This window comes from Nomascus leucogenys, chromosome 19 (assembly GCF_006542625.1).
Source record: "Nomascus leucogenys isolate Asia chromosome 19, Asia_NLE_v1, whole genome shotgun sequence".
Taxonomy (NCBI): domain Eukaryota; kingdom Metazoa; phylum Chordata; class Mammalia; order Primates; family Hylobatidae; genus Nomascus; species Nomascus leucogenys.
In genome coordinates this window covers 45,001,982-45,017,477 of record NC_044399.1, presented here as the reverse complement: position 1 = coordinate 45,017,477, position 15,496 = coordinate 45,001,982, and the positions used below count along the sequence as shown (strand labels likewise).

General features: G+C 39.5%; 1 pseudogene; it reads left to right on the top strand.

Moving 5' to 3' along the window:
- Window positions 1-1,558: 1,558 nt before the first annotated feature.
- LOC100599004 overlaps window positions 1,559-15,496 on the top strand; it is a 114,359-nt pseudogene continuing 100,421 nt past the window's right edge.

Below are 15,496 nucleotides of genomic sequence, written 5' to 3'. Positions count from 1 at the left end.
AGGACATGACCTCATATATGGAGAAATACCATTATCATGGTCATGAAATTCAGAAGGCATCAATGAAGATGGTTTTGTAAACATCTGAGAGAATGGCTTTTTATAAAAAAAAAACTGATTAAGAGAGATCTGTTTTACTGTTTATTTCTTTCCATGCAGATTTCTCTGTAGCAATCATGGGCTGCAGACTGAGTCATCTATTTTCCACTGCATTTGATATAGAATTATCTGTGCTTTTTAGAAACACCCTTCACCTACTCCAGAAGTTTAAATTTGTATCAAGATGTTACATAAAACATCCATTCATTTAGGACAGAGTACGAGTGAAAAATTAGAATACAGGGAGGTTTTGTGGGAAGGTGTCATATGAGACAGAACTTGGCTTATATACAGTAAACAGACTTGCAGAGATGACAGGAAGTTACATTCCAAGGAAAGGAAAGAGAATCATGTGAATGACATCATTGTGTCATGCATGGTATAGCCCAGTCATGGATCCCGGAGCCCACTGAGAGCTCCTTGAGGAAAGAAGGAAGCAAACAGGCCCAAGTTAGGAAAGAGATTGAAAAACCATCAGGAAAGAAGGGATTGCCAAGTGAGGGGCTCAAGTCCAAATCTTAATTCTGCAGAGCAGGCTGGCACTAATGCCCAAGAGATCCAATCTGAGGGAAGTGACATGGATTCTTTGCACCTATGTGGATGTCCAAGTCATAGAGGAAGATGGTCTAAGTCTGTGAAAAAGATAATGAGTGGGAACGATTTTGTATTTTAGCCATGGAAACCCACACACATTCCACATTATGAGAATCAGGAAGAGTTTCCCTCCTCTGAGTGGGATTGAACCACTCAGTGGAGGGGCGGACCCAAGTTGCTCAAGCTGTTCGAGATGAAACCAAGAAAAACCTTAGGAAAGGGGCATGACAGCATTAGTATGTACAAGCAACTGACCAAGTATGTGTGAAAAAACAGCAGCCACTGTCGAAGTCATAATGTTATCACTAACATCATCATCATCATTGTCATCATCACTAATGCTTACAGAACATCTACCAGTTGTTAGGCACTGCTGAAATCACTTTACATAATACAAATCACTTAAACCTCACAACTCTATTAATAACTTCTTCACAGAGGAGGAGACTGAGGCACACACAGGTTAAGTAACTTGCTCAGGATCACTACCTAAAACATAATAGAGCCAGGATTCAAACCTCAGCCGTCTTGCTCCACAGTCTGTGTGTGAAACCCCATAACCTGCCATGGTCCCCCCGTATTCTAACAGCATCATTTGTCTTGACTTCACCGTCACATCCTCCCTCTAATCTTTATGCCTGTATCCCCTGGATCTCTGCCTCCTGCTGCCACTTAGGCTAGCAAACAGTACTTTGCACACGTTAATGAAACTGTATAACTTGTATTCTGCAGCCAAAAGAACCAGAAGGGGCCCAAGGCAGGGTGGCAAAAGGATTGTCAGCTAGACTGAGAGTCCACCAGCTGAATGACTAGCACAAGCCCAGTTTTTCTTTCTATGTGCTACAGATGCAGTAAAATCGCAACAATGGAGGTAAACAGGGTCTGCAAGCAAACCGATGAACACTTTATCTTTGTCAGTGAACATACCACGCTCTCTTCAACACTGTCAAACTACTGTCCTACTTGCTAGATGTAGTAGTCTACTAGGGATGCCGTAACAAAATACCCAACTGGGAGACTGAAACAATAGAAATGTATTTCTTACAGTTCTGGGGCTGGAAGTCCAAGATCAAGATGTCAGAAGGTTTGGTTTTTCTTGAGACCTCTCTCCTCGGCTTGCAGATGGCCATGTTTTCACCGTGTCCTTACATGGTCTTTGCTCTGCGTGCGTGCCTCTCCGGTGTTTCTTCCTCTTCTTCTAGGGACACCGGCTCTATCAGATGACAGCCCACCTGTAAGAGCTCTTTAAGTATCTCTTTAAGGCCTTATCTCCAAATACAGTTACACTGGGGGCTAGGGCTTCAATGTATCAATTTTGAGGGAAGACAATTCAGTCCATAACACTGGAGTTAAGTTGTGCGACTTCAGAGCTCATAAACCGAAGGCTGCTTTTCATGGATGGTTGAAGACTTCTCTAGAGAGAGAGCCCTGGGTGAGTCTGTTCTGCATCAAGGAACTCAGAGGCTGAGATACTCACACAGGCTCTCCAGCCACACTCATAGATCCAGGACACAGGGTAAGTCTGGGGCCTAGGAGTACACTTCTGCCACAAACCCAAATACAATATAAGAGCTCTCCAGCAATCTCCTGCATGCCTTTCCATATAAATAAACTACATCATAATAATACTACTCTAGTGATGCAAGTATTCCTTACAGGGAAAGGAATACTAGTTTTCATCTCTTAAAACAGCACTGATTGTTATATTTTATAAAATGGTACAGGAATGTAGCATAAAACTATGGGGAAAAATCTGGTCCCTACACTCATGAATTTTATAGTTCATCAGGGAATATGGTCATAGTGATCTTCTCTAGCACATCCACTTGCAACTAGCAGAGGAAAAAAGCATACATCTGGTGCTTGATACAAAACAATATCAAAGAAACTGTACTGCTCGCAAATGCAAAGCACTTTTTTTAACGTTTATTTTAGGTTCAGGGGTAAATGTGCAGGTTTGTTATATAGGTAAACTCATGTTATGGGGGTTGTTGTACAGATTATTTCATCACCCAGGTACTAAGCCTCATACCCAATAGTTCTTTTTTCTGTTCCTTTCCCTCCTCCCACACTCTACCCTCAAGTAGGCCCCAGTGTCTGTTGTTCCCTTCTGTATGCATCCATGTGTTCTCATCATTTAGCTCCCACTTAGAGAACAAGCAGTATTTGGTTTTCTGTTCCTGTGTTAGTTTGCTAAGGACAATGGCCTCCAACTCCATCCATGTTGCTGCAAGGAACATGATATCATTCTTTTTTAGCTGCAGATTATTCCACAATGTATATGTACCACATTTGCTTTATCCAGTCTATATTCATGGGCATTTAGGTTGATTCCATGTCTTTGCTATTGTGAATACTGCTGCAATGAACATTCACATCGTATGTCTTTATGGTAGAATGATTTATATTTCTTTGGGTAAATACTCAGTGATGAGATTGCTGGGTCGAATGGTAGTTCTGTTTTTATCTCTTTGAAGAATCACCATACAGTTTTCCACAATGGATGAATTAATTTGCACTCCCACCAACAGTGTATAAGTGTTCCCTTTTCTCTGCAACCTTGCCAGCATCTGTTATTTTTTGACTTTTTATTAATAGCCATTCTGACTGGTGTGAGATGAGTATCTCATTGTGGCTTTGATTTGCATTTCTCTAATGATCAGTGATATATATATGCTTGTATGTCTTTTCTTGAAAAGTGTCTGTGTCCTTTGTCCACTTTTTAATGGGGTTGTTTGTATTTTGCTTGAAAATTTGTTTAAGCTCCTTATAGATGCTGGATATTAGACCTTTATCAGATGTACAGTTTGCAAATATTTTCTCCCATTCTTAGGTTTTCTGTTTACTCTGTTGATAGTTTCTTTTGCTAGCAAAGCACATTTTTTTCTTTGCACAATAAACGTAAACTTTTTGATAGGCTTCCACTTTTATAAGCCTAGAAAGGGAGCAGAGATTTTTAAATGCCATTTAATTGTTTAAAATGGCATGCTCCCTGTATTTTACAGGTTTTCTACTTTTGCTTTTTCTCACAAGGGTTCCTTAAAACCTAGCTGCAGTGGACAGCGGCCTGACACAGGAAGGATGGCGGACAGTGCACACAAAGTACCCTTCAAAGCCAAGCGTGCAATGCAAACGAGCCTCTTATCTGTGAGGAATATGCAGCTCACTCTCCATTTTCATTTATCCAAGATCAATCATCGAGCCCTTGAAGGTCACTGGAGATAAGTGGTGGCAATGCTGTGGCATGTTTTCCTTTGAGCAAGACACCGAAACAAGCAAAATGTCTTTAAGATTCAAGAGTAGACCTAAAGCACAAAAAGTCCCTTAGGGCCAACAGCAAATAGATTAGCCATGGGGAAAATGTTGGTAACAAATTATACATGTAGTTAAATGAAAAAGCTAAAGGGTAATGCAAACTTAAGGTTGAGAAAGGGAACTCAGAATTGTTAGGGAATTCCCAACTTTACGTTCCATATTAGTTTAGCAATGTGACTAACCTGTAGGAAATATTTAGCAATACAGCCCGTTTTATAAAAGTGAATCATCCTAACTAATTTTTCTGAGCCAGATTCCTTTTAACTCACCTGCTCAGCGCTAGCCCTTGGAGTTTGGAGTCTCCCCTTTCCAAACCATTCGTCACACACTTCTGCCAGAGCAGTCTTTCAAAAGAGTGTGACCAATCACATTACTTCAGAGATGCCACTGACACATACAACACTTTTGAGCAAATTAGAAAGATGGCACCTCCTTCTCAAGCTAAAAGGAAAAAATATACATCCATGTATATGTGTGTGTATGAGTTAGTGTATGAATGCACAACTTGAACAGCCCTGCCGTTCTCACCTAGTCACACATCCCTAGCATGCTTAGAAGCAAACATCACTGGTGGCATGCACAGAAGATGTCTTTATGCATGTGCATGCACACACACACACACACACACACACTCCAACCCCACGGTGAGATGCTATGGGAGATTCAGAGTGGGGTAGGGGTAGACATTAGACCACCTACAGCAACAGACAGAGCAACCTGAGGGAATGCAGAGCACTGACAGTACTGGGCATGTGAGTGGGTGTGTGAGGGCTTCTATTGGGAGAGTCTCTCCTACAACTGTAGTACTCGCCTGAGACCCCTGAATCTTCATCCCTGCTCACCTGCTCTTGAATCAGTTACCACAGTGGCTCTCAAAATGTGGTAAGGGGCCCTAGCAATTCTCCAATGTGCTTTTAAGATACCACAAGGCAGAAACTCTACAAGCCAGAAGAGAGTGGGGGCCGATATTCAACATTCTTAAAGAAAAGAATTTTCAACCCAGAATTTCATATCCAGCCAAACTAAGCTTCATAAGTGAAGGAGAAATAAGATACTTTACAGACAAGCAAATGCTGAGTGATTTTGTCACCACCAGGCCTGCCCTAAAAGAGCTCCTGAAGGAAGCACTAAACATGGAAAGGAAGAACTGGTACCAGCCACTGCAAAAACATGCCGATTGTAAAGACCATCGAGGCTAGGAAGAAACTGCATCAACTAACGAGCAAAATAACCAACTAACATCATAATGACAGGATCAAATTCACACATAACAATATTAACTTTAAATGTAAATAGGCTAAATGCTCCAATTAAAAGACATAGACTGGCAAACTGGATGAGGAGTCAAGACCCATCAGTGTGCTGTATTCAGGAAACCCATCTCATGTGCAGAGACACACATAGACTCAAAATAAAGGGATGGAGGAAGATCTATCAAGCAAATGGAAAACAAAATAGGGCAGGGGTTGCAATCCTAGTCTCTGATAAAATAGACTTTAAACCAACAAAGATCAAAAGAGACAAAGAAGGCCACTACATAATGGTAAAGGGATCAATTCAACAAGAAGAGATAACTATCCTAAATATATATGCACCCAACACAGGAGCACCCAGATTCATAAAGCAAGTCCTGAGTGACCTACAAAGGGACTTAAACTCCCACACAATAATAATGGGAGATTTTAACACCCCACTGTCAACATTAGACAGATCAACGAGACAGAAAGTTAACAAGGATATCCAGGAATTGAACTCAGCTCTGCACAAAGTGGACCTAATAGACATCTACAGAACTCTCCACCCCAAATCAACAGAATATACATTTTTTTCAGCACCACACCACACCTATTCCAAAATTGACCACATAGTTGGAAGTAAAGCTCTCCTCAGCAAATGGAAAAGAACAGAAATTATAACAAACTGTCTCTCAGACCACAGTGCAATCAAACTAGAACTCAGGATTAAGAAACTCACTCAAAACCACTCAACTACATGGAAACTGAACAACCTGCTCCTGAATGACTACTGGGTACATAATGAAGTGAAGGCAGAAATAAAGATGTTCTTTGAAACCAACGAGAACAAAGACACAACATAACAGAATCTCTGGGACACATTCAAAGCAGTGTGTAGAGGGAAATTTATAGCACTAAATGCCCACAAGAGAAAGCAGGAAAGATCCAAAATTGACACCCTAACATCACAATTAAAAGAACTAGAAAAGCAAGAGCAAACACATTCAAAAGCTAGCAGAAGGCTAGAAATAACTAAAATCAGAGCAGAACTGAAGGAAATAGAGACACAAAAAACCCTTCAAAAAATTAATGAATCCAGGAGCTGGTTTTTTGAAAAGATCAACAAAATTGATAGACCGCTAGCAAGACTAATAAAGAAGAAAAGAGAGAAGAATCAAATAGATGCAATAAAAAATGAAAAAGGGGATATCACCACCGATCCCACAGAAACACAATCTACCATCAGAGAATACTACAAACACCTCTACGCAAATAAACTAGAAAATCTAGAAGAAATGCATAAATTCCTTGACAAATACACCCTCCCAAGACTAAACCAGGAAGAAGTTGAATCTCTGAATAGACCAATAACAGGTTCTGAAATTGTGGCAATAATCAATAGCTTACCAACTAAAAAGAGTCCAGGACCTGATGGATTCACAGCCGAATTCTACCAGAGGTACAAGGAGGAACTGGTACCATTCCTTCTGAAACTATTCCAATCGATAGAAAAAGAGGGAATCCTCCCTAACACATTTTATGAGGCCAGAATCGCCCTGATACCAAAACCTGGCAGAGACATAACCAAAAAAGAGAATTTCAGACCAATATCCTTGATGCACATTGATGCAAAAATCCGCAATAAAATACTGGCAAACTGAATCCAGCAGCACATCAAAAAGCTTATACACCATGATCAAGTGGGCTTCATCCCTGGGATGCAAGGCTGGTTCAACATATGCAAATCAATAAATGTAATCCAGCATATAAACAGAATCAAAGACAAAAACCACATGATTATCTCAATAGATGCAGAAAAGGCCTTTGACAAAATTCAACAACTCTTCATGCTAAAAACTCTCAATAAATTAGGTATTGATGGGATGTATCTCAAAATAATAAGAGCTATCTATGACAAACTCACAGCAAATATCGTACTGAATGGGCAAAAACTGGAAGCATTCCCTCTGAAAACTGGCACAAGACAGGGATGCCCTCTCTCACCGCTCCTATTCAACATAGTGCTGGAAGTTCTGGCCAGGGCAATCAGGTAGGACAAGGAAATAAAGGGTATTCAATTAGGAAAAGAGGAAGTCAAATTGTCCCTGTTTGCAGATGACATGATTGTATATCTAGAAAACCCCATCGTCTCAGCCCAAAATCTCCTTAAGCTGATTAGCAACTTCAGCAAAGTCTCAGGAAACAAAATCAATCTACAAAAATCACAGGCATTCTTGTACACCAATCACAGACAAATAGAGAGCCAAATCATGAGTGAACTCCCATTCACAATTGCTTCAAAGAGAATAAAATACCTAGGAATCCAACTTACAAGGGATGTGAAGGACCTCTTCAAGGAGAACTACAAACCACTGCTCAATGAAATAAAAGAGGATACAAACAAATGGAAGAACATTCCATGCTCATGGGTTGGAAGAATCAATATCATGAAAATGGCCATACTGCCCAAGGTAATTTATAGATTCAATGCCATCCCCATCAAGCTACCAATGACTTTCTTCACAGAATTGGAAAAAACTACTTTAAAGTTCATATGGAACCAAAAAGAGCCCGCATCGCCAAGTCAATCCTAAGCCAAAAGAACAAAGCTGGAGGCATCACGCTACCTGACTTCAAACTATACTACAAGGCTACAGTAACCAAAACAGCATGGTACTGGTACCACAACAGAGACATAGATCAATGCAACAGAACAGAGCCCTCAGAAATAATGCTGCATATCTACAACTATCTGATCTTTGACAAACCTGACAAAAACAAGCAAATGGGGAAAGGATTCCCTATTTAATAAATGGTGCTGGGAAAACTGGCTAGCCATATGTAGAAAGCTGAAACTGGATCCCTTCCTTACACCTTATACAAAAATTAATTCAAGATGGATTAAAGACTTAAATGTTAGACCTAAAACCATAAAAACCCTAGAAGAAAGCCTAGGCAATACCATTCAGGACATAGGCGTGGGCAAGGACTTCATGTCTAAAACACCAAAAGCAATGGCAACAAAAGCCAAAATTGACAAATTGGATCTAATTAAACTAAAGAGCTTCTGCACAGCAAAAGAAACTACCATCAGAGTGAACAGGCAACCTACAGAATGGGAGAAAATTTTTGCAACCTACTCTTCTGACAAAGGGCTAATATCCAGAATCTACAATGAACTCAAACAAATTTACAAGAGAAAAACAAACAACCCCATCAAAAAGTGGGAGAAGGACATGAACAGACACTTCTCAAAAGAAGACATTTATGCAGCCAAAAAACACATGAAAAAATGCTCATCATCACTGGCCATCAGAGAAATGCAAATCAAAACCACAGTGAGATACCACCTCACACCAGTTAGAATGGCCATCATCAAAAAGTCAGGAAACAACAGGTCCTGGAGAGGATGTGGAGAAATAGGAACACTTTTACACTGTTGGTGGGACTGTAAACTAGTTCAACCATTATGGAAGTCAGTGTGGCGATTCCTCAGGGATCTAGAACTAGAAATACCATTTGACCCAGCCATCCCATTACTGGGCATATACCCAAAGGTCTATAAATCATGCTGCTATAAAGACACATGCACACGTATGTTTATTGCGGCACTATTCACAATAGCAAAGACTTGGAACCAACCCAAATGTCCAACAACGATAGACTGGATTAAGAAAATGTGGCACATATACACCATGGAATACTATGCAGCCATAAAAAATGATGAGTTCGTGTCCTTTGTAGGAACATGGATGAAACTGGAAATCATCATTCTCAGTAAACTATCGCAAGGACAAAAAGCAAACACCACATGTTCTCACTCATAGGTGGGAATTGAACAATGAGAACTCATGGACACAGGAAGGGGAACATCACACTCCGGGGACTGTTGTGGGTTGGGGGGAGGGGGGAGGGACAGCATTAGGAGATATACCTAATGCTAAATGACGAGTTAATGGGTGCGGCAAACCAACATGGCACATGGATACATATGTAACAAACCTGCACATTGTGCACATGTACCCTAAAACCTGAAGTATAATAATAAAAAAAAGATACCACAAGGTCAAAACTATTTTCAGAATATTTAGACATGTTTTTCCACTGTCTCTCCTGAGTGTACAGCAAAAATTTTTTGATGTTACACAATGTGTAATGACCTCATCACTCTAAGGGCTAATGGAATGCGTGCTCCTATGTTATAAAATTTTCAGTGTTAATTCTAATACAGTAAATAGCAAAAGATATAACCTATCTAAACAAAAGCTCTTGGAAATTCTCCATCATTTCTAGGATTGTAAAGGAGTCTTGATATCAAAAAGTGTGTGAACACTGAATTAGCGTATGTCCACAGTGCAACTGGCACCCCCTGAGATGCAGCAGCCACATGTGGTGGTCATGATCACTCCCCTGCTCAAAGCTTGCACTGGTTCAGAAGTAGGGAGGCAATGTGGAATCATTCTGGTTTTAGAGACAGACCTATGTGCAAACCCCAGTTTGACCACTTACTAGTCATGTGACTAAGACAAGTTACTTAATCTTTCTAAGTATGGAAACCTATCATCTCTTAGAACTGGATTTTACATCCTCCCCATTCTTCGTCTATAACTATTGATTCTCAACCAAAAGAAACAAACCCACAAAAAATCAATAGCCAAATGAGAAATAAGTACCAATTTTATCAATAGTTGGGCAAACGCCCAAAACCCAACTCTTGAATTGGAAAATGAGGCCGTGAGTTCAAGCTAGGCTTCCTCCTCCTGATTCTCTGAAATCTAGAATGATCAGCTTTCTGAGTAGACTCCTAGTCTATTTACAAGCTGCCTCGACAGCAAGCCCAGCTGGTCTTATCCACGCAAGTACAGAGAAGACATACATGGTGGCACACTGCAGTCAGAAAAGGTGCAAAGGTCAGCAGAATTTCAGAGTCCTGCAATTCTGTCCCCTGGAGAAGTATGACCCAAGGAACATTTCAGATACTGACCTATGGTATTAGCTATGCTCCTACTGGGAGTGATGAGTAACTGGTTAGTGGCAAAAATATCGGCCTAGCAATGGAAGGATCTTTTATTCTCTTTGACTGTAACAACTACGGGACCTGGCACATATCAGTCACTCAGGAAGTCATCATCAGTAGGTGCATATACTGGAATTAATAAGAAAAGAGTCTGAAAAATCAGAGCCCCAAAAGTTTTATAGTCTCTGTTTTCTGCTCTTATTTATGGGAGCATAGGAGACATTGGAAGCTATGAAGGCCACCTTCTTCCAAAGCAAGTTTCCCTCCGTAGCATTCCTCCAGCCTCTGTGCACTCGAAGACATGAGGTGCTCAGCAATCTTGGAGGCTTCCAATTCAGTTGAATGACAGTTCTTTTTTACTTGAAAATTCTACCACAATATCCAACACCATGGTCACTTTCATGATACGCAAAGAAAATCATGGCTTCCAAATTATTTGGCTAAAAAAAGGGACTACTGTCTTCTGTTATTAGCATGGTCTCAGGATTGTCACTGAAGAGCCAGGAAAAGATGTGAAATATATAGAATTCATTCAAATACATGTAAGTCCCAGCCCTGTCAGTGAGGGAAGATGAGAAAAAGAATTAAGGATGGACTCTAACTTTAAATTAGTTCACTGACTACCATCTCGTCAAAAAGCAACTTGGGTAGGAGTTACAGAATTTTATTTACCAAGATCAAGCAATAAAGGTGCAATATATCACACAAGAATTAAGAAGGCCTTAATTCGAACTCCTGGGATCTAGGTTGCAAAACAATTGGAATTTACATATCAGAGCCTTGGGCAAATAATATATTTAATCGTATATTTTATTTAATCTAGTATATCCAACATATTATCATTTCAACACAGCCATAAAGATAAACCTCCCTTAACGTCTGCAGCTCCTACTCTTGCCATAACCCCAAATCTCTGGTCAATTAGCCTTCTCAGCCAGTTGAAAAGTAACCCTAATTCACTCACGATGGTAACCCTGTCCTCAGTGGGTGAGGGCTTTTTAATGCCAGGAATATTGGGAGATAAATAGTGGTGACAAAATAAACAAATCCATGGTATCGATATTTTTAAGTGGCTTAAGGAATCTGATACATCAAAGCATCTGGCAGATTAGTCTGATGATTCCAATTTATATATAAATAATTGATTTTTAGATATGATTTTAAGTTAAAAGGTAAAAATGATTTGCTTATGTTTGTATATACTATTAGAATATATCAAAGAACTTGAGATTTATACTATTTATAAATGTACTAAATTAACTAGAGCATTTTAGGTACTTAGAGATGAATAACTTGTTAAGTGTTTGGCTCTTCAGAAAAGCAAGTCCATTAAAGTTTAAAATGTTTAAGGGAGCAAAATTAATCAAGTTAATTAATAAACTCTTTTAAAGTGATTGGTAACATTTACTAGATTTATAAATAGTAATTATGAGTTGAGTAATCATTGTTCAATTGAAAATATTTTTAGTTGGTAATTTTAATACACCAAATTCTGATTTAGAAAACAAAAGTAACTGCAAATACTCTTCTCTGTGAACATCAGCCCCAGTGCCACTAAAATTCGAATACATGACCTCTCTGACCCTGTGTTTCCTTTGATTCTGGGGTCTCAGCATTTGATCTCTGCAGACCAATAATCCTGATCCCTAAGAGTTAGCTTTTCAGAAGGAGGAAAAATCATTTACACATCAAATGTGAATCTACTTCCTTACTATATTCAATCTCCAGGAATGGACTCATAAAATAATAAAAGCCCCAGTTCAAATTAATATCTGGTATTTCATTCCATTATCAAAAACCATGACCACATAATCTACTGGTTGGTAGAAAGGAAAGTCCTTCTCTGTTTGAACTTGAGCTCTGTGTAGATCAAGTTATGGTTGTCTGGATCGCCATCTGTATTAATCAAAATTAATACACAGAGGTTCTCTCACTCCATGTCCATTTAATTTTTTAGAAAGGCTAAAACACATGGTTGCAGAATCAAATATAAATGTTTACAACTGGAGTCCAATATAAGCAGGGCTGATGGAAGATGGAACTTAGACAGAGGAAGGAAATGTACAGAATGTGGTAGGAATGGTAACATCCTAAAATGAGGAGTTAAGAGATATAATTGAGATATTATTGAAGCTAAAGAACCAGAAATAAAGCTTCAAGTACATTATTTAAAGTTATAAAAGTAACTGGCTGGGTGCAGTGGCTCGCACCTGTAATACCAGCACTTTGGGAGGCAGAGGCAGGTGGATCACCTGATGTCAGGAGTTCGAGACCAGCCTGGCCAACATGGTGAAACCCCGTCTCTACTAAAAATACAAAAAATTACCCAGGCATGGTGGCAGGCACCTGTAATCCCAGCTACTTGGGAGGCTGAGGCAGGAGAATCTCTTGAATCTGTAGGCAGAGGTTGTAGTAAGCCAAGATCATGCCATTGCACTCCAGCCTGGGCAACAAGAGTCAAACTCTGTCTCAAAAAATATAAATAAATAAATAAATAAATAAATAAAATAAAGTTATAAAAGTAACAATAAAAGAACTAAAATTATAAGCATACATTATATGTAATACAAATACACATATGTATATATCTAAAAACACTAGAAAGAAAACATGAGGAGAGAGTTGTGTGTAAGCCACCTTATCTTTCCTGTCAAAGAGGAAATACATGTTATTACATAATATATATCTAAATAACTACACACTATATATTATAAATCAAGAAATATTACCTGGAGGGCCACTGCCCAATATAGTAGCCACCAATCACATGTGGGTATTGGGCACTTAAATTGACATCTGCTACAAGTTTAAAATATACAACTGATTTCAAAAACAACATAAAAATGAAAACTATCTCATTAATAATCTTTATATTATGTGTTGAAATAATATATTGGATATACTAGGTTAAATTAAATATATTATTAAAATTAGTTTTATATGTGTACTTTTACTTTTCTGGTGTGCCTATAATTTAAAATTATATATGTGGCTCACATTAGATTTCCATTGGACAGGACTAATCTAGAGTTTTGGCACTAAACATCAGCACTAAAAATACACGTAGTTACAAGAATTGGCCTCAAGGAGCCAGAACTGAGGGAAGAAGCTACACGGGACTGGAGCCAGTTGCTTTTCTCAGAAACCCTTTTGTAATGTTTGAATCATTATCTTAAGCATACCTTTCTTTGCAAATTTAAAAAGATTAAAATGTCATAAATGTAGAAAGCAAATAAGGCCATAAAGGTAAAAAGAATAATAATAATTGTGATGAGAGGGCAGGAGAGGGGGTGGGAGGGAACGTGGCTGTGACGGACATCATCCACGTGCAGGACAGAATCACAGAGGCCGCCCTGTAGGTCAGCCTGGCAGCATTCAGCATCCTTGTGGGCTGGCCCATGTCAGTAGCTTTCATGAACAAAACACAGTCACCCAGGCCAGGTGCAGTGGCTCACACCTGTAATCCCAGCACTTTGGGAGGCCGAGACAGGCAGATCACTCGAGGTCAGGAGTTTGAGAGCAGCCTGGCCAATATGTCAAAGTCCAGTCTTTACTAAAAATGCAAAGATTAGCCAGGTGTGGTAGTGCACGCCTGTAATTCCAGCTACTCAGGAGACTGAGGGAGGAGAATCTCTTGAACTCGGGAGTATGAGGTTGCAGTGAGTCTAGACTGTGCCACTACGCTGCAGTCGACGGAGGAACATTCTGTCTAAAAGCCTGAGTGACAGACCGAGACTTTAAAAAAAATAAAATAAAATAAAAACACAGTCACCCAGCCTCATTTCAGTTTCATCTTTGTCAGGCCCAGCCTTGGTCTCCAGTCCTGGCTCTTATAATGACCTTTCTCTCCACCCCACGGCCCAATAGTCACATCTTCAGCATTGTCCTAGAAATCATGTCATTTCCAATTTCTAGAAGGTCCTTGGCACCCAAAGCAATTGTGAGGTCCTGAGTCAACATCTTCCTCCTATAACCTCTTTCTCTTTTTCCTGTTTTCCCAAAAGGAAACCCAAGGCTCCTAAAAGTACTTTCTTAAGCAAGTTCTCAGTTGTAGAGAGCTCTGAGTCCCTAACATTTGGAACTTTTACTGTTTTCTCACATGTTAAACACTGTATCCCGATGTCTAAAATAGTAGGAAGGTCAATCCACACAGAAAATGCATTCGTGCAATAAAAATTTATGAGTGCCTACGGGTGCTGAACACTGATCCAGGGAGCGGTACTCCAGGTAATATTTCTTGATTTATAATACATAGTGTGTAGTTATTAGATATATTATGTAATAACATGTATTTCCTCTTTGACAAGGAATGGCAATGAACAAGACATCATCTGCTCTCTTAGAACTTACCTTTTAGTTGAAGAGACAGATAAAAAGTAAACAAATATATACATAACTTTAAGTAATACATGCTTTTTATATTTTTATAATTTCATCAGAAAAATATGTAGGTTAATGAGACAGAGGGTGATGGGGTGAGGGGCAGAGGTGTCTATTTTAGAGATTTCTTACTGAGGAAGTGTGATTGGAGGGGACAGTGAATGGAAAGGACCTAGCTACGCAAAAACCTGTAAGGAAGGTAAGCAACATTCCAAATAAAGGGTGGCAGTGTCACAGGACTTCAGACGAGAATGGACTCAGAGTATACAAAAGCTGCACGAAGGCAGGTGGGGCTGAGAAGAACAAGTGAGGAGCAGAGTGGAGCCAGAGAGGCACAGAGGCAGCCTGCAACGAAGGGTTCTGTGGGCCCTGGTGAGGACTACAGATTTTATTCCAAATACCATGGACTCTAGCAAGTTTGGAGCAAGGAGTGAATTGACAGGACTTTTGACTTACTGACTGGTTTTCTTGTAGAATTATAAGTAATTAGTAAAATAAATAAATTTTTTTTAAAACCCTTCCCTTTTTTCCTTCTTTACTTTCAAAGTTAATTAAATAAGAAGCATTAAGCCAGGCACAGTGGCTCATGTCTATAATCCCAGAGTTTTGGGAAGCCAAAGTGGGATAATCACTTGAGGCCAGGAGTTCAAGACCAGCCTGGGCAACATAGCAAAACCCCATCTCTACAAAAATAAAAATTGGCTGGGCATGGTGATGTACACCTGTAGTCCCAGCTACTAAGGAGGCTACAGTGGGAGGATGCTTGAGCCCAGGAGTTCAAGGCTACAGTGAGCTAGGATTGTGCCACTGAGACCCTATCTCTAAAATAAAAAGTAGTAAAAAATAAGAATTATTA